We start from the raw sequence: 18,789 nt of genomic DNA, 5'->3' as shown, positions 1-18,789 counted from the left end.
ATATTTTCGTTTTCAATCAAATGATACTGAGAAATGTCTAGCATAAAAAATGTTGAAATATTTTTCATCTAGAATTGTCTCTTATTAATGATTAGAAATTCGAAAGCTATTGGAAATGTTATTGCTCTTCGTTGGTTCTTTATAATTATCGAATTTATAAAATGTTTTCTCATTATATTTAAAGAATTAATTAATAAAAAGTTATATACAACCTCAACTCATATGGGACTACCCCCTGAATTTAAGCATATTAATTAGGGGAGGAAAAGAAACTAACAAGGATTTTCTTAGTAGCGGCGAGCGAAAAGAAATCAGTTCAGCACTAAGTCACTTTGTCTATATGGCAAATGTGAGATGCAGTGTATGGAGCGTCAATATTCTAGTATGAGAAATTAACGATTTAAGTCCTTCTTAAATGAGGCCATTTACCCATAGAGGGTGCCAGGCCCGTATAACGTTAATGATTACTAGATGATGTTTCCAAAGAGTCGTGTTGCTTGATAGTGCAGCACTAAGTGGGTGGTAAACTCCATCTAAAACTAAATATAACCATGAGACCGATAGTAAACAAGTACCGTGAGGGAAAGTTGAAAAGAACTCTGAATAGAGAGTTAAACAGTACGTGAAACTGCTTAGAGGTTAAGCCCGATGAACCTGAATATCCATTATGGAAAATTCATCATTAAAATTGTAATATTTAAACAATATTATGATAATAGTGTGCATTTTTTCCATATAAGGACATTGTAATCTATTAACATACAAAATTTATCATAAAATATGGCTTATAGTTTAATCCAATTAAAATGCTTGCGTTTTAACACAGATTAAATGTCATTAATTTGATAAAGTGTTGATAGATTTATATGAATACAGTGCGTTAATTTTTCGGAATTATATAATGGCATAATTATCATTGATTTTTGTGTTTATTATAAGCACTTGTATGATTAACAATGCGAAAGATTCAGGATACCTTCGGGACCCGTCTTGAAACACGGACCAAGGAGTCTAACATATGTGCAAGTTATTGGGATATAAACCTAATAGCGTAATTAACTTGACTAATAATGGGATTAGTTTTTTAACTATTTATAGCTAATTAACACAATCCCGGGGCGTTCTATATAGTTATGTATAATGATATTTATATTATTTATGCCTCTAACTGGAACGTACCTTGAGCATATATGCTGTGACCCGAAAGATGGTGAACTATACTTGATCAGGTTGAAGTCAGGGGAAACCCTGATGGAAGACCGAAACAGTTCTGACGTGCAAATCGATTGTCAGAATTGAGTATAGGGGCGAAAGACCAATCGAACCATCTAGTAGCTGGTTCCTTCCGAAGTTTCCCTCAGGATAGCTGGTGCATTTTAATGTTATATAAAATAATCTTATCTGGTAAAGCGAATGATTAGAGGCCTTAGGGTCGAAACGATCTTAACCTATTCTCAAACTTTAAATGGGTAAGAACCTTAACTTTCTTGATATGAAGTTTAAGGTTATGATATAATGTGCCCAGTGGGCCACTTTTGGTAAGCAGAACTGGCGCTGTGGGATGAACCAAACGTAATGTTACGGTGCCCAAATTAACAACTCATGCAGATACCATGAAAGGCGTTGGTTGCTTAAAACAGCAGGACGGTGATCATGGAAGTCGAAATCCGCTAAGGAGTGTGTAACAACTCACCTGCCGAAGCAACTAGCCCTTAAAATGGATGGCGCTTAAGTTGTATACCTATACATTACCGCTAAAGTAGATGATTTATATTACTTGTAATATAAATTTTGAAACTTTAGTGAGTAGGAAGGTACAATGGTATGCGTAGAAGTGTTTGGCGTAAGCCTGCATGGAGCTGCCATTGGTACAGATCTTGGTGGTAGTAGCAAATAATCGAATGAGACCTTGGAGGACTGAAGTGGAGAAGGGTTTCGTGTGAACAGTGGTTGATCACGAGTTAGTCGGTCCTAAGTTCAAGGCGAAAGCCGAAAATTTTCAAGTAAAACAAAAAGCAAACTATTAAGAAACACAAATAATAATAAAAGGCAAAAATAATATACTTGAATAATTTTGAACGAAAGGGAATACGGTTCCAATTCCGTAACCTGTTGAGTATCCGTTTGTTATTAAATATGGGCCTCGTGCTCATCCTGGCAACAGGAACGACCATAAAGAAGCCGTCGAGAGATATCGGAAGAGTTTTCTTTTCTGTTTTATAGCCGTACTACCATGGAAGTCTTTCGCAGAGAGATATGGTAGATGGGCTAGAAGAGCATGACATATACTGTTGTGTCGATATTTTCTCCTCGGACCTTGAAAATTTATGGTGGGGACACGCAAACTTCTCAACAGGCCGTACCAATATCCGCAGCTGGTCTCCAAGGTGAAGAGTCTCTAGTCGATAGAATAATGTAGGTAAGGGAAGTCGGCAAATTAGATCCGTAACTTCGGGATAAGGATTGGCTCTGAAGATTGAGATAGTCGGGCTTGATTGGGAAACAATAACATGGTTTATGTGCTCGTTCTGGGTAAATAGAGTTTCTTTCATTTATGGAAGTTACTTGTTCCCCGGATAGTTTAGTTACGTAGCCAATTGTGGAACTTTCTTGCTAAAATTTTTAAGAATACTAATTGGGTCAAACCAATTAGTTCTTATTAATTATAACGATTATCAATTAACAATCAATTCAGAACTGGCACGGACTTGGGGAATCCGACTGTCTAATTAAAACAAAGCATTGTGATGGCCCTAGCGGGTGTTGACACAATGTGATTTCTGCCCAGTGCTCTGAATGTCAAAGTGAAGAAATTCAAGTAAGCGCGGGTCAACGGCGGGAGTAACTATGACTCTCTTAAGGTAGCCAAATGCCTCGTCATCTAATTAGTGACGCGCATGAATGGATTAACGAGATTCCTACTGTCCCTATCTACTATCTAGCGAAACCACAGCCAAGGGAACGGGCTTGGAATAATTAGCGGGGAAAGAAGACCCTTTTGAGCTTGACTCTAATCTGGCAGTGTAAGGAGACATAAGAGGTGTAGAATAAGTGGGAGATATTAGACCTCGGTTTGGTATCGCCAATGAAATACCACTACTCTTATTGTTTCCTTACTTACTTGATTAAATGGAACGTGTATCATTTCCTAGCCATTATACGGATATATTTATTATATCTTATGGTATTGGGTTTTGATGCAAGCTTCTTGATCAAAGTATCACGAGTTTGTTATATAATCGCAAACAAATTCTTTAATAAAAGGAGTGCATTTATGTATTTTTGATTTGAAAATTTGGTATAACTCCAATTACTCAGGTATGATCCAATTCAAGGACATTGCCAGGTAGGGAGTTTGACTGGGGCGGTACATCTCTCAAATAATAACGGAGGTGTCCCAAGGCCAGCTCAGTGCGGACAGAAACCACACATAGAGCAAAAGGGCAAATGCTGACTTGATCTCGGTGTTCAGTACACACAGGGACAGCAAAAGCTCGGCCTATCGATCCTTTTGGTTTAAAGAGTTTTTAACAAGAGGTGTCAGAAAAGTTACCATAGGGATAACTGGCTTGTGGCGGCCAAGCGTTCATAGCGACGTCGCTTTTTGATCCTTCGATGTCGGCTCTTCCTATCATTGTGAAGCAAAATTCACCAAGCGTTGGATTGTTCACCCATGCAAGGGAACGTGAGCTGGGTTTAGACCGTCGTGAGACAGGTTAGTTTTACCCTACTAATGACAAAACGTTGTTGCGACAGCATTCCTGCGTAGTACGAGAGGAACCGCAGGTACGGACCAATGGCACAATACTTGTTCGAGCGAACAGTGGTATGACGCTACGTCCGTTGGATTATGCCTGAACGCCTCTAAGGTCGTATCCGTGCTGGACTGCAATGATAAATAAGGGGCAATTTGCATTGTATGGCTTTCTAAACCATTTAAAGTTTATAATTTATTTTATGAACGACAATGGATGTGATGCCAATGTAATTTGTAACATAGTAAATTGGGAGGATCTTCGATCACCTGATGCCGCGCTAGTTACATATAAAAACATTATTTAATACAATGACAAAGCCTAGAATCAATTGTAAACGACTTTTGTAACAGGCAAGGTGTTGTAAGTGGTTGAGCAGCTGCCATACTGCGATCCACTGAAGCTTATCCTTTGCTTGATGATTCGATAATAAATATATATATATATAATATATAACATAATCAATTTAAATTATCATCATATATGTTTGATAGTTTTTGTTGTTATATATTATTTATATATTTTATTAGGAGGAGGAGGTTAAATATGATATGGATTAGATATAACCTAATTAAACAGGTAGCCAAATGCATCGTCATCTTAATAGTGACGCGAATGTGTGATATTATATATCTTAAGAGTATAAGTCACATACAGTAGCCTAATGTTCTATCGTCATCTATTTAGTGACGCAGATATAAATTGTCAAAATATAATAAGTCTTGCTTGATAGCAAAACTTATGTCTCTTATTAAAGGCAAATGAAATGATATCTATGCATATTAAAGAAGAAAGAATTATAAAGCCATATAAATAAACATATTTTAATATGAAAAATATGAATCTAAAAACTACACAAGTCTTTTTTGGTAGCCAAATGAATCGTCATCTACTTAGTGACGCATATAATAAAATGTCAAATTAAAAGAGTCTTACTACAAGTCTTTTTTGGTAGCCAAATGAATCGTCATTTACTTAGTGACGCATATAATAAAATGTCAAATTAAAAGAGTCTTACTACAAGTCCCTTTATTAAAGGCGGCAAATTAAACGGTATATATATTTATTTTAAATATATATATACAATTTGAAAAAAAACTAAAACGAAAAATTGCATACATATTAAAAAGACTTTTAATATGAAAAATACGAGCCTAAAAACTACAAGTCACTTATGGTAGCCAAATGCATCGTCATCTTAATAGTGACGCGAATGTGAAAACAAATGCCGAGTGCTGAAGTTCCAGGTAAGAGCTTAGATATTATATATCTTAGGACTATAAGTCACATACAGTAGCCAAATGAATCGTCATCTATTTAGTGACGCAGATATAAATTGTCAAAATATAATAAGTCTTGCTTGATAGCAAAACTAATGTCTCTTATTAAAGGCAAATGAAATGATATCTATGCATATTAAATAAGAAGAAAGAATTATTAATACAAGTCATTTTTGGTAGCCAAATGAATCGTCATCTTACTTAGTGACGCATATAAACAAATCTCAAATTAAAAGAGTCTTATTTATATTATAAATATATACAAATATACAAAAAAAAATGTTCCATATGAAAAATTTGAGTCTAAAAACTACAAGTCCCTTATGGTTGCCAAATGGAATCGTCATCTACTTAGTGACGCTGATAAAAAATTGTCAAAGTAACAAGATTTACTAAAAGTTTCGAATTAATAAATGAAATGAATATGAAATGAAATGAAATGAAATGGAATGGAATGGAATGAAATGAAATGAAATGAAATTTAATATATTTAATATTAAAAAAATATATCTATATTCATTTGGGTAAATTGAGAATATCCATACAATGGATTGCTTATAGTAAAGCAACAAAATATATGGGTATTTCTCAGAACATATAATATTAATATGATTTTGTGAATTCCTATAATAAATAACATTCATATATATGAAAATGTTATCATATATCAATATTATTGATATATTATATATGGAATGTATGGAAAATATAAAATATTCCTTCAATTTCCTCAAGCATATGGAGGAAATTCATATGAAGGCAGACTTTTAGTACTGTAAACACGCAGTTTAAAGACGGCGTGTCCAAAAACATATATAGGGTAGTGCCTGTTGGCTGGCAACCAAATATATGGGTATTTCTCAGAACATATAAAATTAATATTATATTGTGAATACCTATAATAAATAACATTCATATATATGAAAATGTTATCATATATCAATATTATTGATATATTATATATGGAATGTATGGAAAATATAAAATATTCCTTCAATTTCCTCAAGCATATGGAGGAAATTCATATGAAGGCAGACTTTTAGTACTGTAAACACGCAGTTTAAAGACGGCGTGTCCAAAAACATATATAGGGTAGTGCCTGTTGGCTGGCAACCAAATATATGGGTATTTCTCAGAACATATAAAATTAATATTATATTGTGAATACCTATAATAAATAACATTCATATATATGAAAATGTTGTAATATATCAATATTATTGATATATTATATATGAAATGTATGGAAAATATAAAATATTCCTTCAATTTCCTCAAGTATATGGAGGAAATTCATATGAAGGAGACTTTTAGTACTGTAAACATGCAGTTTAAAGACGGCGTGTCCAAAAACATATATAGGGTAGTGCCTGTTGGCTGGCAACCAAATATATGGGTATTTCTCAGAACATATATAATTAATATTATATTGTGAATACCTATAATAAATAACATTCATATATATGAAAATGTTGTAATAAATCAATATTATTGATATAATATATATGAAATGTATGGAAAATGTGAAACATATCGATATTGATCAATATTAGTTGAGATATCCCATATGTTGGGTGGCAAATAGAATTGAAAATACCCGATTTCAAGACAACGTGTCGAAAAACACATATAGGATGGTCAGTGGTTGTCCATCTATAGTTGAACAAAATTTATGATATCCATATAATTTTGTCAATTTAATAGCAAAATTAAATATTTTCCGTATGTTTTGTATCTTGATTCTTGCGAATACGAGACTTGGCTTGATACGGTTAATATTAAGTGTCATCACTTTTTAGATAATAATGTTGAAAACGAAAGCCAAGGTTGTATATATTATTATATGGCAACAATTGTTTTCCGACCTTTATCGTTAATCTAATTCAGGCTAATGTTATTATTAGTGCTGTTGTTATATATATTATATATATATTATAAATGTTTCATATGCGCTCGGTTTTATGTGATATATTACCAGAGAGTTATATGGAAATGATAGATTTTAAATTTATCATAAAAATACAAATGATTTAACTCAATATTTATATTGGTTAATCAAAAATAATTGGTACATGTGTGAAATATATATGTATGGCGAAATAAAATGATATTTTAAAATGAAATATGTAAATATGAATTATATTATAGAATTATATATGAAAAAATTCTAGTTACTGTGGGCAAACGTGGCGTGTAACAAATATAAAGAATTTTAAAACGATTATGAAGCTAAACAAAGATAGCCATATTCGTATCAAGATTATTTTCCTCCCTCCTAAATGCAATTTAAAGAAAAATACTCTATAATAAATTTTGTATTACTAATTTCTATTTTAAAAAAATATGAAAGTAATATGAATTAAAAACATTATTCTGGTTGATCCTGCCAGTAGTTATATGCTTGTCTCAAAGATTAAGCCATGCATGTCTAAGTACACACGAATTAAAAGTGAAACCGCAAAAGGCTCATTATATCAGTTATGGTTCCTTAGATCGTTAACAGTTACTTGGATAACTGTGGTAATTCTAGAGCTAATACATGCAATTAAAACATGAACCTTATGGGACATGTGCTTTTATTAGGCTAAAACCAAGCGATCGCAAGATCGTTATACTGGTTGAACTCTAGATAACATGCAGATCGTATGGTCTTGTACCGACGACAGATCTTTCAAATGTCTGCCCTATCAACTTTTGATGGTAGTATCTAGGACTACCATGGTTGCAACGGGTAACGGGGAATCAGGGTTCGATTCCGGAGAGGGAGCCTGAGAAACGGCTACCACATCTAAGGAAGGCAGCAGGCGCGTAAATTACCCACTCCCAGCTCGGGGAGGTAGTGACGAAAAATAACAATACAGGACTCATATCCGAGGCCCTGTAATTGGAATGAGTACACTTTAAATCCTTTAACAAGGACCAATTGGAGGGCAAGTCTGGTGCCAGCAGCCGCGGTAATTCCAGCTCCAATAGCGTATATTAAAGTTGTTGCGGTTAAAACGTTCGTAGTTGAACTTGTGCTTCATACGGGTAGTACAACTTACAATTGTGGTTAGTACTATACCTTTATGTATGTAAGCGTATTACCGGTGGAGTTCTTATATATGTTTAAATACTTGTATTTTTTCATATGTTCCTCCTATTTAAAAACCTGCATTAGTGCTCTTAAACGAGTGTTATTGTGGGCCGGTACAATTACTTTGAACAAATTAGAGTGCTTAAAGCAGGCTTCAAATGCCTGAATATTCTGTGCATGGGATAATGAAATAAGACCTCTGTTCTGCTTTCATTGGTTTTCAGATCAAGAGGTAATGATTAATAGAAGCAGTTTGGGGGCATTAGTATTACGACGCGAGAGGTGAAATTCTTGGACCGTCGTAAGACTAACTTAAGCGAAAGCATTTGCCAAAGATGTTTTCATTAATCAAGAACGAAAGTTAGAGGTTCGAAGGCGATCAGATACCGCCCTAGTTCTAACCATAAACGATGCCAGCTAGCAATTGGGTGTAGCTACTTTTATGGCTCTCTCAGTCGCTTCCCGGGAAACCAAAGCTTTTGGGCTCCGGGGGAAGTATGGTTGCAAAGCTGAAACTTAAAGGAATTGACGGAAGGGCACCACCAGGAGTGGAGCCTGCGGCTTAATTTGACTCAACACGGGAAAACTTACCAGGTCCGAACATAAGTGTGTAAGACAGATTGATAGCTCTTTCTCGAATCTATGGGTGGTGGTGCATGGCCGTTCTTAGTTCGTGGAGTGATTTGTCTGGTTAATTCCGATAACGAACGAGACTCAAATATATTAAATAGATATCTTCAGGATTATGGTGTTGAAGCTTATATAGCCTTCATTCATGGTGGCAGTAAAATGTTTATTGTGTTTGAATGTGTTTATATAAGTGGAGCCGTACCTGTTGGTTTGTCCCATTATAAGGACACTAGCTTCTTAAATGGACAAATTGCGTCTAGCAATAATGAGATTGAGCAATAACAGGTCTGTGATGCCCTTAGATGTCCTGGGCTGCACGCGCTACAATGAAAGTATCAACGTGTATTTCCTAGACCGAGAGGTCCGGGTAAACCGCTGAACCACTTTCATGCTTGGGATTGTGAACTGAAACTGTTCACATGAACTTGGAATTCCCAGTAAGTGTGAGTCATTAACTCGCATTGATTACGTCCCTGCCCTTTGTACACACCGCCCGTCGCTACTACCGATTGAATTATTTAGTGAGGTCTCCGGACGTGATCACTGTGACGCCTTGCGTGTTACGGTTGTTTCGCAAAAGTTGACCGAACTTGATTATTTAGAGGAAGTAAAAGTCGTAACAAGGTTTCCGTAGGTGAACCTGCGGAAGGATCATTATTGTATAATATCTTTACCGTTAACACAAAATTTTGTATTATTTAATAATACAAAAAAAAATAAATTTGCCAAAAAATATATTATATTATATAATCTATATATATATATATATATAAATATGTCAAAAAATATATCAAAAATATCTTATCTAATTTAAAGCGTTTTAATGAAAGAAAAAGTATAGTCCTATGGACTTAAATAGCTCGAGCAAATGGTGTCCAATGCCGAGTAATTATTATGAGATATCAATTACGAGTCGTGGGCGGAGGCTCTGATGTCCATAAAATAAAAATCGACCTGGCCAATCGATTAGAGATACAGATAGATAGAAGATATATATACGATATGTTAAATATATAATATATAATAGAATATAATATAATTACTTTGTGTGTATATGGACCATAATATACACGCGTTGCGCATATGTATTGTTCATCTAAGTTATGGGCATACATTGGTTAATGCAACAACCTAAAATATATAATGTTGTACCCGGTTAATAATCAGGTTAATGTTTTATATAAAATGCAATATATATCAAACTTAAATAGAAATAAAATGAAAAATGAAAATTGGTATTATATTGTTTATATGAAACTAAGACATTTCGCAACATTTATTTTAGGTATAAAAATACATTTATTGAAGGAATTGATATATGCCAGTAAAATGGTGTATTTTTAATTTCTTTCAATAAAAACACAATTGACGAAATTAAAAAAACAAATATTATAAAACTCTAAGCGGTGGATCACTCGGCTCATGGGTCGATGAAGAACGCAGCAAACTGTGCGTCATCGTGTGAACTGCAGGACACATGAACATCGACATTTTGAACGCATATCGCAGTCCATGCTGTTATGTACTTTAATTAATTTTATAGTGCTGCTTGGACTACATATGGTTGAGGGTTGTAAGACTATGCTAATTAAGTTGTTTATAAAATTTTTAAATAAAATTTATAAGCACATGGTATATTATTGGATAATTATTTATTATTCATAATATTAAAAAATATATGAAAAACATTAACTCACAATGGATGTGATAAACGAAGAAAAATATTTTCGTTTTCAATCAAATGATACTGAGAAATGTCTAGCATAAAAAATGTTGAAATATTTTTCATCTAGAATTGTCTCTTATTAATGATTAGAAATTCGAAAGCTATTGGAAATGTTATTGCTCTTCGTTGGTTCTTTATAATTATCGAATTTATAAAATGTTTTCTCATTATATTTAAAGAATTAATTAATAAAAAGTTATATACAACCTCAACTCATATGGGACTACCCCCTGAATTTAAGCATATTAATTAGGGGAGGAAAAGAAACTAACAAGGATTTTCTTAGTAGCGGCGAGCGAAAAGAAATCAGTTCAGCACTAAGTCACTTTGTCTATATGGCAAATGTGAGATGCAGTGTATGGAGCGTCAATATTCTAGTATGAGAAATTAACGATTTAAGTCCTTCTTAAATGAGGCCATTTACCCATAGAGGGTGCCAGGCCCGTATAACGTTAATGATTACTAGATGATGTTTCCAAAGAGTCGTGTTGCTTGATAGTGCAGCACTAAGTGGGTGGTAAACTCCATCTAAAACTAAATATAACCATGAGACCGATAGTAAACAAGTACCGTGAGGGAAAGTTGAAAAGAACTCTGAATAGAGAGTTAAACAGTACGTGAAACTGCTTAGAGGTTAAGCCCGATGAACCTGAATATCCATTATGGAAAATTCATCATTAAAATTGTAATATTTAAACAATATTATGATAATAGTGTGCATTTTTTCCATATAAGGACATTGTAATCTATTAACATACAAAATTTATCATAAAATATGGCTTATAGTTTAATCCAATTAAAATGCTTGCGTTTTAACACAGATTAAATGTCATTAATTTGATAAAGTGTTGATAGATTTATATGAATACAGTGCGTTAATTTTTCGGAATTATATAATGGCATAATTATCATTGATTTTTGTGTTTATTATAAGCACTTGTATGATTAACAATGCGAAAGATTCAGGATACCTTCGGGACCCGTCTTGAAACACGGACCAAGGAGTCTAACATATGTGCAAGTTATTGGGATATAAACCTAATAGCGTAATTAACTTGACTAATAATGGGATTAGTTTTTTAACTATTTATAGCTAATTAACACAATCCCGGGGCGTTCTATATAGTTATGTATAATGATATTTATATTATTTATGCCTCTAACTGGAACGTACCTTGAGCATATATGCTGTGACCCGAAAGATGGTGAACTATACTTGATCAGGTTGAAGTCAGGGGAAACCCTGATGGAAGACCGAAACAGTTCTGACGTGCAAATCGATTGTCAGAATTGAGTATAGGGGCGAAAGACCAATCGAACCATCTAGTAGCTGGTTCCTTCCGAAGTTTCCCTCAGGATAGCTGGTGCATTTTAATGTTATATAAAATAATCTTATCTGGTAAAGCGAATGATTAGAGGCCTTAGGGTCGAAACGATCTTAACCTATTCTCAAACTTTAAATGGGTAAGAACCTTAACTTTCTTGATATGAAGTTTAAGGTTATGATATAATGTGCCCAGTGGGCCACTTTTGGTAAGCAGAACTGGCGCTGTGGGATGAACCAAACGTAATGTTACGGTGCCCAAATTAACAACTCATGCAGATACCATGAAAGGCGTTGGTTGCTTAAAACAGCAGGACGGTGATCATGGAAGTCGAAATCCGCTAAGGAGTGTGTAACAACTCACCTGCCGAAGCAACTAGCCCTTAAAATGGATGGCGCTTAAGTTGTATACCTATACATTACCGCTAAAGTAGATGATTTATATTACTTGTAATATAAATTTTGAAACTTTAGTGAGTAGGAAGGTACAATGGTATGCGTAGAAGTGTTTGGCGTAAGCCTGCATGGAGCTGCCATTGGTACAGATCTTGGTGGTAGTAGCAAATAATCGAATGAGACCTTGGAGGACTGAAGTGGAGAAGGGTTTCGTGTGAACAGTGGTTGATCACGAGTTAGTCGGTCCTAAGTTCAAGGCGAAAGCCGAAAATTTTCAAGTAAAACAAAAAGCAAACTATTAAGAAACACAAATAATAATAAAAGGCAAAAATAATATACTTGAATAATTTTGAACGAAAGGGAATACGGTTCCAATTCCGTAACCTGTTGAGTATCCGTTTGTTATTAAATATGGGCCTCGTGCTCATCCTGGCAACAGGAACGACCATAAAGAAGCCGTCGAGAGATATCGGAAGAGTTTTCTTTTCTGTTTTATAGCCGTACTACCATGGAAGTCTTTCGCAGAGAGATATGGTAGATGGGCTAGAAGAGCATGACATATACTGTTGTGTCGATATTTTCTCCTCGGACCTTGAAAATTTATGGTGGGGACACGCAAACTTCTCAACAGGCCGTACCAATATCCGCAGCTGGTCTCCAAGGTGAAGAGTCTCTAGTCGATAGAATAATGTAGGTAAGGGAAGTCGGCAAATTAGATCCGTAACTTCGGGATAAGGATTGGCTCTGAAGATTGAGATAGTCGGGCTTGATTGGGAAACAATAACATGGTTTATGTGCTCGTTCTGGGTAAATAGAGTTTCTTTCATTTATGGAAGTTACTTGTTCCCCGGATAGTTTAGTTACGTAGCCAATTGTGGAACTTTCTTGCTAAAATTTTTAAGAATACTAATTGGGTCAAACCAATTAGTTCTTATTAATTATAACGATTATCAATTAACAATCAATTCAGAACTGGCACGGACTTGGGGAATCCGACTGTCTAATTAAAACAAAGCATTGTGATGGCCCTAGCGGGTGTTGACACAATGTGATTTCTGCCCAGTGCTCTGAATGTCAAAGTGAAGAAATTCAAGTAAGCGCGGGTCAACGGCGGGAGTAACTATGACTCTCTTAACATGGACATGGGTTTAAGATTGTGCAGAAGGGGTGTAATTCCGAAATTCGTAAGTCATGCAATCTTAAATCAAGCCGACTCAAAACCCCTCGTGGTGTCTACTGGAAATGTCAATTAGTTTACTAATTGGCAGCCAATTTGAGCGACGAAACGCTCCAAAGGGTTACCAGCCCTTTGGTAGCAAATAAATGTTGGTACAAATGAAAATAATGAGCCTCGGATAATGAATGATCTGTTGACGACCCGACCCTCCATGGTTGGTTACCTGGAGGACCAACATGAACCAAACGTAGCAGCTACACCATCACACGGTGTGCTCTGCGGAATATGTGGCCGGTCCTTTAAGAATCTTAGAGGACTGGGCGTGCATAAATCATATCAGCACAAAGACGAACTTGATGAAGAACGTCGGCGTGTTGATATAAAACTAAGATGGAGTGAGGAAGAGAAGTGGATGATGGCGAGAAAGGAGGTTGAGCTTGCAGCAAATGGTTTGACGAAACACATAAATAAGCAACTAGCGGAATCTTTCACACACCGCAGCGTCGAAGCCATTAAAAAGCTAAGACAGAGGGGTGATTATAAGGAGAAAATCGAGCAGATAAGAGGGCAATCTGCTCTCACCCCAGAAGTTGCCGAATTAACCATACAGCGCCGCCCTAGTAATAGCGAGCAAGACCACCCAGTATCAACATCAACCACGGACCACCTCACCCATCTCGAACAGTCGAACAGGGAAATTATGCGGACACTACAAGGCTATCGCCAAATTGTAGGATGTAATTCCAAATGGAGAGCCCAACAATTACAACACATTATCGATGTGGCGCAATTCGAGGGAAAGGAAACCACTCTCCAAAGTTTATCCGGTTATCTCCAGGATATTTTTCCGATTCAGAATGAACGTCACATTCTGTCGAGACCTCCTCGGAGGCCTCGAAATAGGAGAGAAACCAGAAGGCAGCAGTTCGCTCAAACACAGCGTAACTGGGATAAACATAAAGGAAGATGCATCAAGTCCCTGCTTAATGGAACTGACGAGTCTGTAATGCCAAACCGAGAATATATGGAACCCTATTGGAGAGAAGTTATGACACGGCCTAGCCCATGCTCATGCGCGGATGAAGTGATCCAAGACGGTCACTTGCATGAGAGGGTATGGTCCGCAGTTACAGTGCGCGACCTAAGGGCCAATAAAGTGTCACTTTCTTCAGCTCCGGGGCCTGATGGAATATCTCCGAAATCTGTCAAGGAGGTGCCATCTTGCATTATGCTACGCATATTGAACCTAATTCTATGGTGCGGAAAATTACCCGACTTCATCCGACCGGCCAGAACCATCTTCATTCCGAAGACGGCGACGGCAAATCGTCCGCAAGACTTTCGTCCCATTACGGTACCCTCAGTGTTGGTTAGGCAACTAAATGCCATTTTGGCAACCCGATTGACTTCATCAATCAATTGGGACCCGCGACAGCGGGGGTTCCTTCCAACCGATGGGTGTGCCGACAATGCGACGATAGTTGACTTAATCTTGAGGAACAGCCATAGAAAATATAAATCATGCTACATCGCCACATTAGATGTAAGCAAAGCATTTGACGCGGTGTCTCATGCTGCAGTCACCAACACCATGACTGCCTATGGCCTACCAAAAGACTTTGTCGACTACGTACAGAAGACGTACGAGGGCGGCGGCACCACTCTCAACGGAGAAGGATGGATGTCAGAGGAATTCGTCCCTGCTAGAGGTGTTAAGCAGGGTGACCCTCTGTCTCCTATACTATTTAATCTGATCATTGATCGGTTACTTAGATCCCTCCCCAACGAGATTGGTGCCAAACTTGGAAACACTATGACAAACGCGGCCGCGTTTGCAGACGATTTGGTCCTATTTGCGGAAACTCGAATGGGGCTTCAAACATTGTTGGATCATACAGTAGGCTTTTTGGCCTCTGTTGGACTCAACCTTAATGCTGATAAGTGTTTTACTATCAGCATTAAGGGTCAACCAAAACAGAAATGTACGGTCGTAGATCGACACGTATTTCGTATTGGTTTGAACGAGTGTCCAGCATTGAAGCGTACAGACGAGTGGAAGTATTTAGGTATCATATTTAATGCAAATGGGAGAGTTCGATACAATCCAGCCGAGGACCTAGGTCCAAAGCTGATGAGATTGACACGAGCTCCCCTAAAACCACAACAGAAGTTATTTGCACTTAGAACGATCCTTATCCCACAGCTCTATCACAAGTTGACCCTTGGGAGTGTGACGATAGGCGTTTTAAGGAAGTTTGACAAACTTGTACGATTCTATGTGAGAAGATGGCTAAGTCTTCCACTGGATGTGCCGGTAGCATTCATTCACGCCCCCCATGTATGTGGAGGACTCGGGATTCCATCAATAAGATGGATGGCACCGATGCTTCGTTTAAGAAGATTGAGCAGTATAAAATGGCCTCATCTCGAACAATCCGAGATAGCTAGCTCTTTCATCGAAGACGAAAAGCGGAGGGCCCGGGTTAGATTACTAGCGGAACATACAGAATTGCTATCGCGTCCAGCAATAGAAAAGTACTTCGCAAATAGATTGTACATGTCTGTTGATGGTAGCGGTCTCCGTGAAGCAGAGCATTATGCCCCGCAACACGGATGGGTAAGTCAACCCACGCGTTTGCTAACAGGAAAGGAATATTTGAACGGAATTCGAATACGGATAAATGCCCTACCTTCAAAGTCTCGTACTACGAGGGGAAGGCACGAATTGGATCGACAGTGTCGTGCAGGATGTGATGCTTCCGAAACAACAAACCACATCATGCAGAAATGCTACCGAACGCATGGGAGGCGGGTAGCTAGACACAACTGCGTAGTAAATTCAATCAAGGTGGGACTTGAGAGAAGAGGCTGCGTGGTCATTGTTGAACCAAGTCTGCATTGCGAATCCGGCTTGAATAAACCAGACCTGGTAGTAATCCGAGATAATCGCATTCATGTGATTGACGCTCAGGTTGTGACAGACGGACAATCGATTGATGAAGCGCACCAACGCAAAATCAAGAGATATGACAGACCGGACATACGAACGGAATTGCGGCGACGATTCGGAGCGATTTGTGAAATAGAGTTTCACTCGGCAACTCTAAACTGGAGGGGAATCTGGAGTGGTCAATCGGTAAAACGATTGATAGCGACGGACCTCCTCTCCAGGCACGAATCACATATGATAAGTATCCGAGTGATACGAGGAAGTCATAACTGCTTCACACAGTTTATGTGCCTCAGCGGATACATACGTGGTGGACGTAGCTGATATGTCTGGTTCATATCATTGCCTGCTACCTTGGCATTAAAAATTCTGGAAACAAAAAGGTATAAACACAGCCTTCGTGGTATGAGGTGGTTTTTAGTACGTAGGCGTTGCAGAGCTAATTCTCTCTTTTGGTTCTGAGATCTGCAACGAATCGTGCATGCGAGTTAGCGATATGTGTCGGAAACAATCGAACTCGTATCTATGAAGATTTCCCATCCTCGCGTCAAAAAAAAAAAAAAAAAAATAGCCAAATGCCTCGTCATCTAATTAGTGACGCGCATGAATGGATTAACGAGATTCCTACTGTCCCTATCTACTATCTAGCGAAACCACAGCCAAGGGAACGGGCTTGGAATAATTAGCGGGGAAAGAAGACCCTTTTGAGCTTGACTCTAATCTGGCAGTGTAAGGAGACATAAGAGGTGTAGAATAAGTGGGAGATATTAGACCTCGGTTTGGTATCGCCAATGAAATACCACTACTCTTATTGTTTCCTTACTTACTTGATTAAATGGAACGTGTATCATTTCCTAGCCATTATACGGATATATTTATTATATCTTATGGTATTGGGTTTTGATGCAAGCTTCTTGATCAAAGTATCACGAGTTTGTTATATAATCGCAAACAAATTCTTTAATAAAAGGAGTGCATTTATGTATTTTTGATTTGAAAATTTGGTATAACTCCAATTACTCAGGTATGATCCAATTCAAGGACATTGCCAGGTAGGGAGTTTGACTGGGGCGGTACATCTCTCAAATAATAACGGAGGTGTCCCAAGGCCAGCTCAGTGCGGACAGAAACCACACATAGAGCAAAAGGGCAAATGCTGACTTGATCTCGGTGTTCAGTACACACAGGGACAGCAAAAGCTCGGCCTATCGATCCTTTTGGTTTAAAGAGTTTTTAACAAGAGGTGTCAGAAAAGTTACCATAGGGATAACTGGCTTGTGGCGGCCAAGCGTTCATAGCGACGTCGCTTTTTGATCCTTCGATGTCGGCTCTTCCTATCATTGTGAAGCAAAATTCACCAAGCGTTGGATTGTTCACCCATGCAAGGGAACGTGAGCTGGGTTTAGACCGTCGTGAGACAGGTTAGTTTTACCCTACTAATGACAAAACGTTGTTGCGACAGCATTCCTGCGTAGTACGAGAGGAACCGCAGGTACGGACCAATGGCACAATACTTGTTCGAGCGAACAGTGGTATGACGCTACGTCCGTTGGATTATGCCTGAACGCCTCTAAGGTCGTATCCGTGCTGGACTGCAATGATAAATAAGGGGCAATTTGCATTGTATGGCTTTCTAAACCATTTAAAGTTTATAATTTATTTTATGAACGACAATGGATGTGATGCCAATGTAATTTGTAACATAGTAAATTGGGAGGATCTTCGATCACCTGATGCCGCGCTAGTTACATATAAAAACATTATTTAATACAATGACAAAGCCTAGAATCAATTGTAAACGACTTTTGTAACAGGCAAGGTGTTGTAAGTGGTTGAGCAGCTGCCATACTGCGATCCACTGAAGCTTATCCTTTGCTTGATGATTCGATAATAAATATATATATATATAATATATAACATAATCAATTTAAATTATCATCATATATGTTTGATAGTTTTTGTTGTTATATATTATTTATATATTTTATTAGGAGGAGGAGGTTAAATATGATATGGATTAGATATAACCTAATTAAACAGGTAGCCAAATGCATCGTCATCTTAATAGTGACGCGAATGTGTGATATTATATATCTTAAGAGTATAAGTCACATACAGTAGCCTAATGTTCTATCGTCATCTATTTAGTGACGCAGATATAAATTGTCAAAATATAATAAGTCTTGCTTGATAGCAAAACTTATGTCTCTTATTAAAGGCAAATGAAATGATATCTATGCATATTAAAGAAGAAAGAATTATAAAGCCATATAAATAAACATATTTTAATATGAAAAATATGAATCTAAAAACTACACAAGTCTTTTTTGGTAGCCAAATGAATCGTCATCTACTTAGTGACGCATATAATAAAATGTCAAATTAAAAGAGTCTTACTACAAGTCTTTTTGGTAGCCAAATGAATCGTCATTTACTTAGTGACGCATATAATAAAATGTCAAATTAAAAGAGTCT

At 37.0% G+C, this 18,789-nt stretch overlaps 3 non-coding genes and 1 pseudogene across 3 annotated transcripts; all 4 read left to right on the top strand.

Annotated features, from left to right (window-relative positions):
* Positions 1-208: 208 nt before the first annotated feature.
* LOC121467464 lies at positions 209-4,182 on the top strand. The gene has a single exon (XR_005977522.1). It is a non-coding gene; the product is annotated as a large subunit ribosomal RNA (ribosomal RNA).
* Positions 4,183-7,405: 3,223 nt separating this feature from the next.
* On the top strand, positions 7,406-9,398 carry LOC121467460. Its single transcript, XR_005977518.1, has one exon. It is a non-coding gene; the product is annotated as a small subunit ribosomal RNA (ribosomal RNA).
* Positions 9,399-10,136: 738 nt separating this feature from the next.
* On the top strand, positions 10,137-10,315 carry LOC121467470. The gene has a single exon (XR_005977526.1). It is a non-coding gene; the product is annotated as a 5.8S ribosomal RNA (ribosomal RNA).
* A 355-nt stretch (positions 10,316-10,670) lies between these two features.
* LOC121467468 lies at positions 10,671-18,202 on the top strand (annotated as a pseudogene).
* Positions 18,203-18,789: the final 587 nt, after the last annotated feature.

Source organism: Drosophila elegans, unplaced genomic scaffold (genome assembly GCF_018152505.1).
Source record: "Drosophila elegans isolate 14027-0461.03 unplaced genomic scaffold, ASM1815250v1 contig_408, whole genome shotgun sequence".
Classification (NCBI taxonomy): domain Eukaryota; kingdom Metazoa; phylum Arthropoda; class Insecta; order Diptera; family Drosophilidae; genus Drosophila; species Drosophila elegans.
This window is presented reverse-complemented; position numbering and strand designations above follow the sequence as displayed.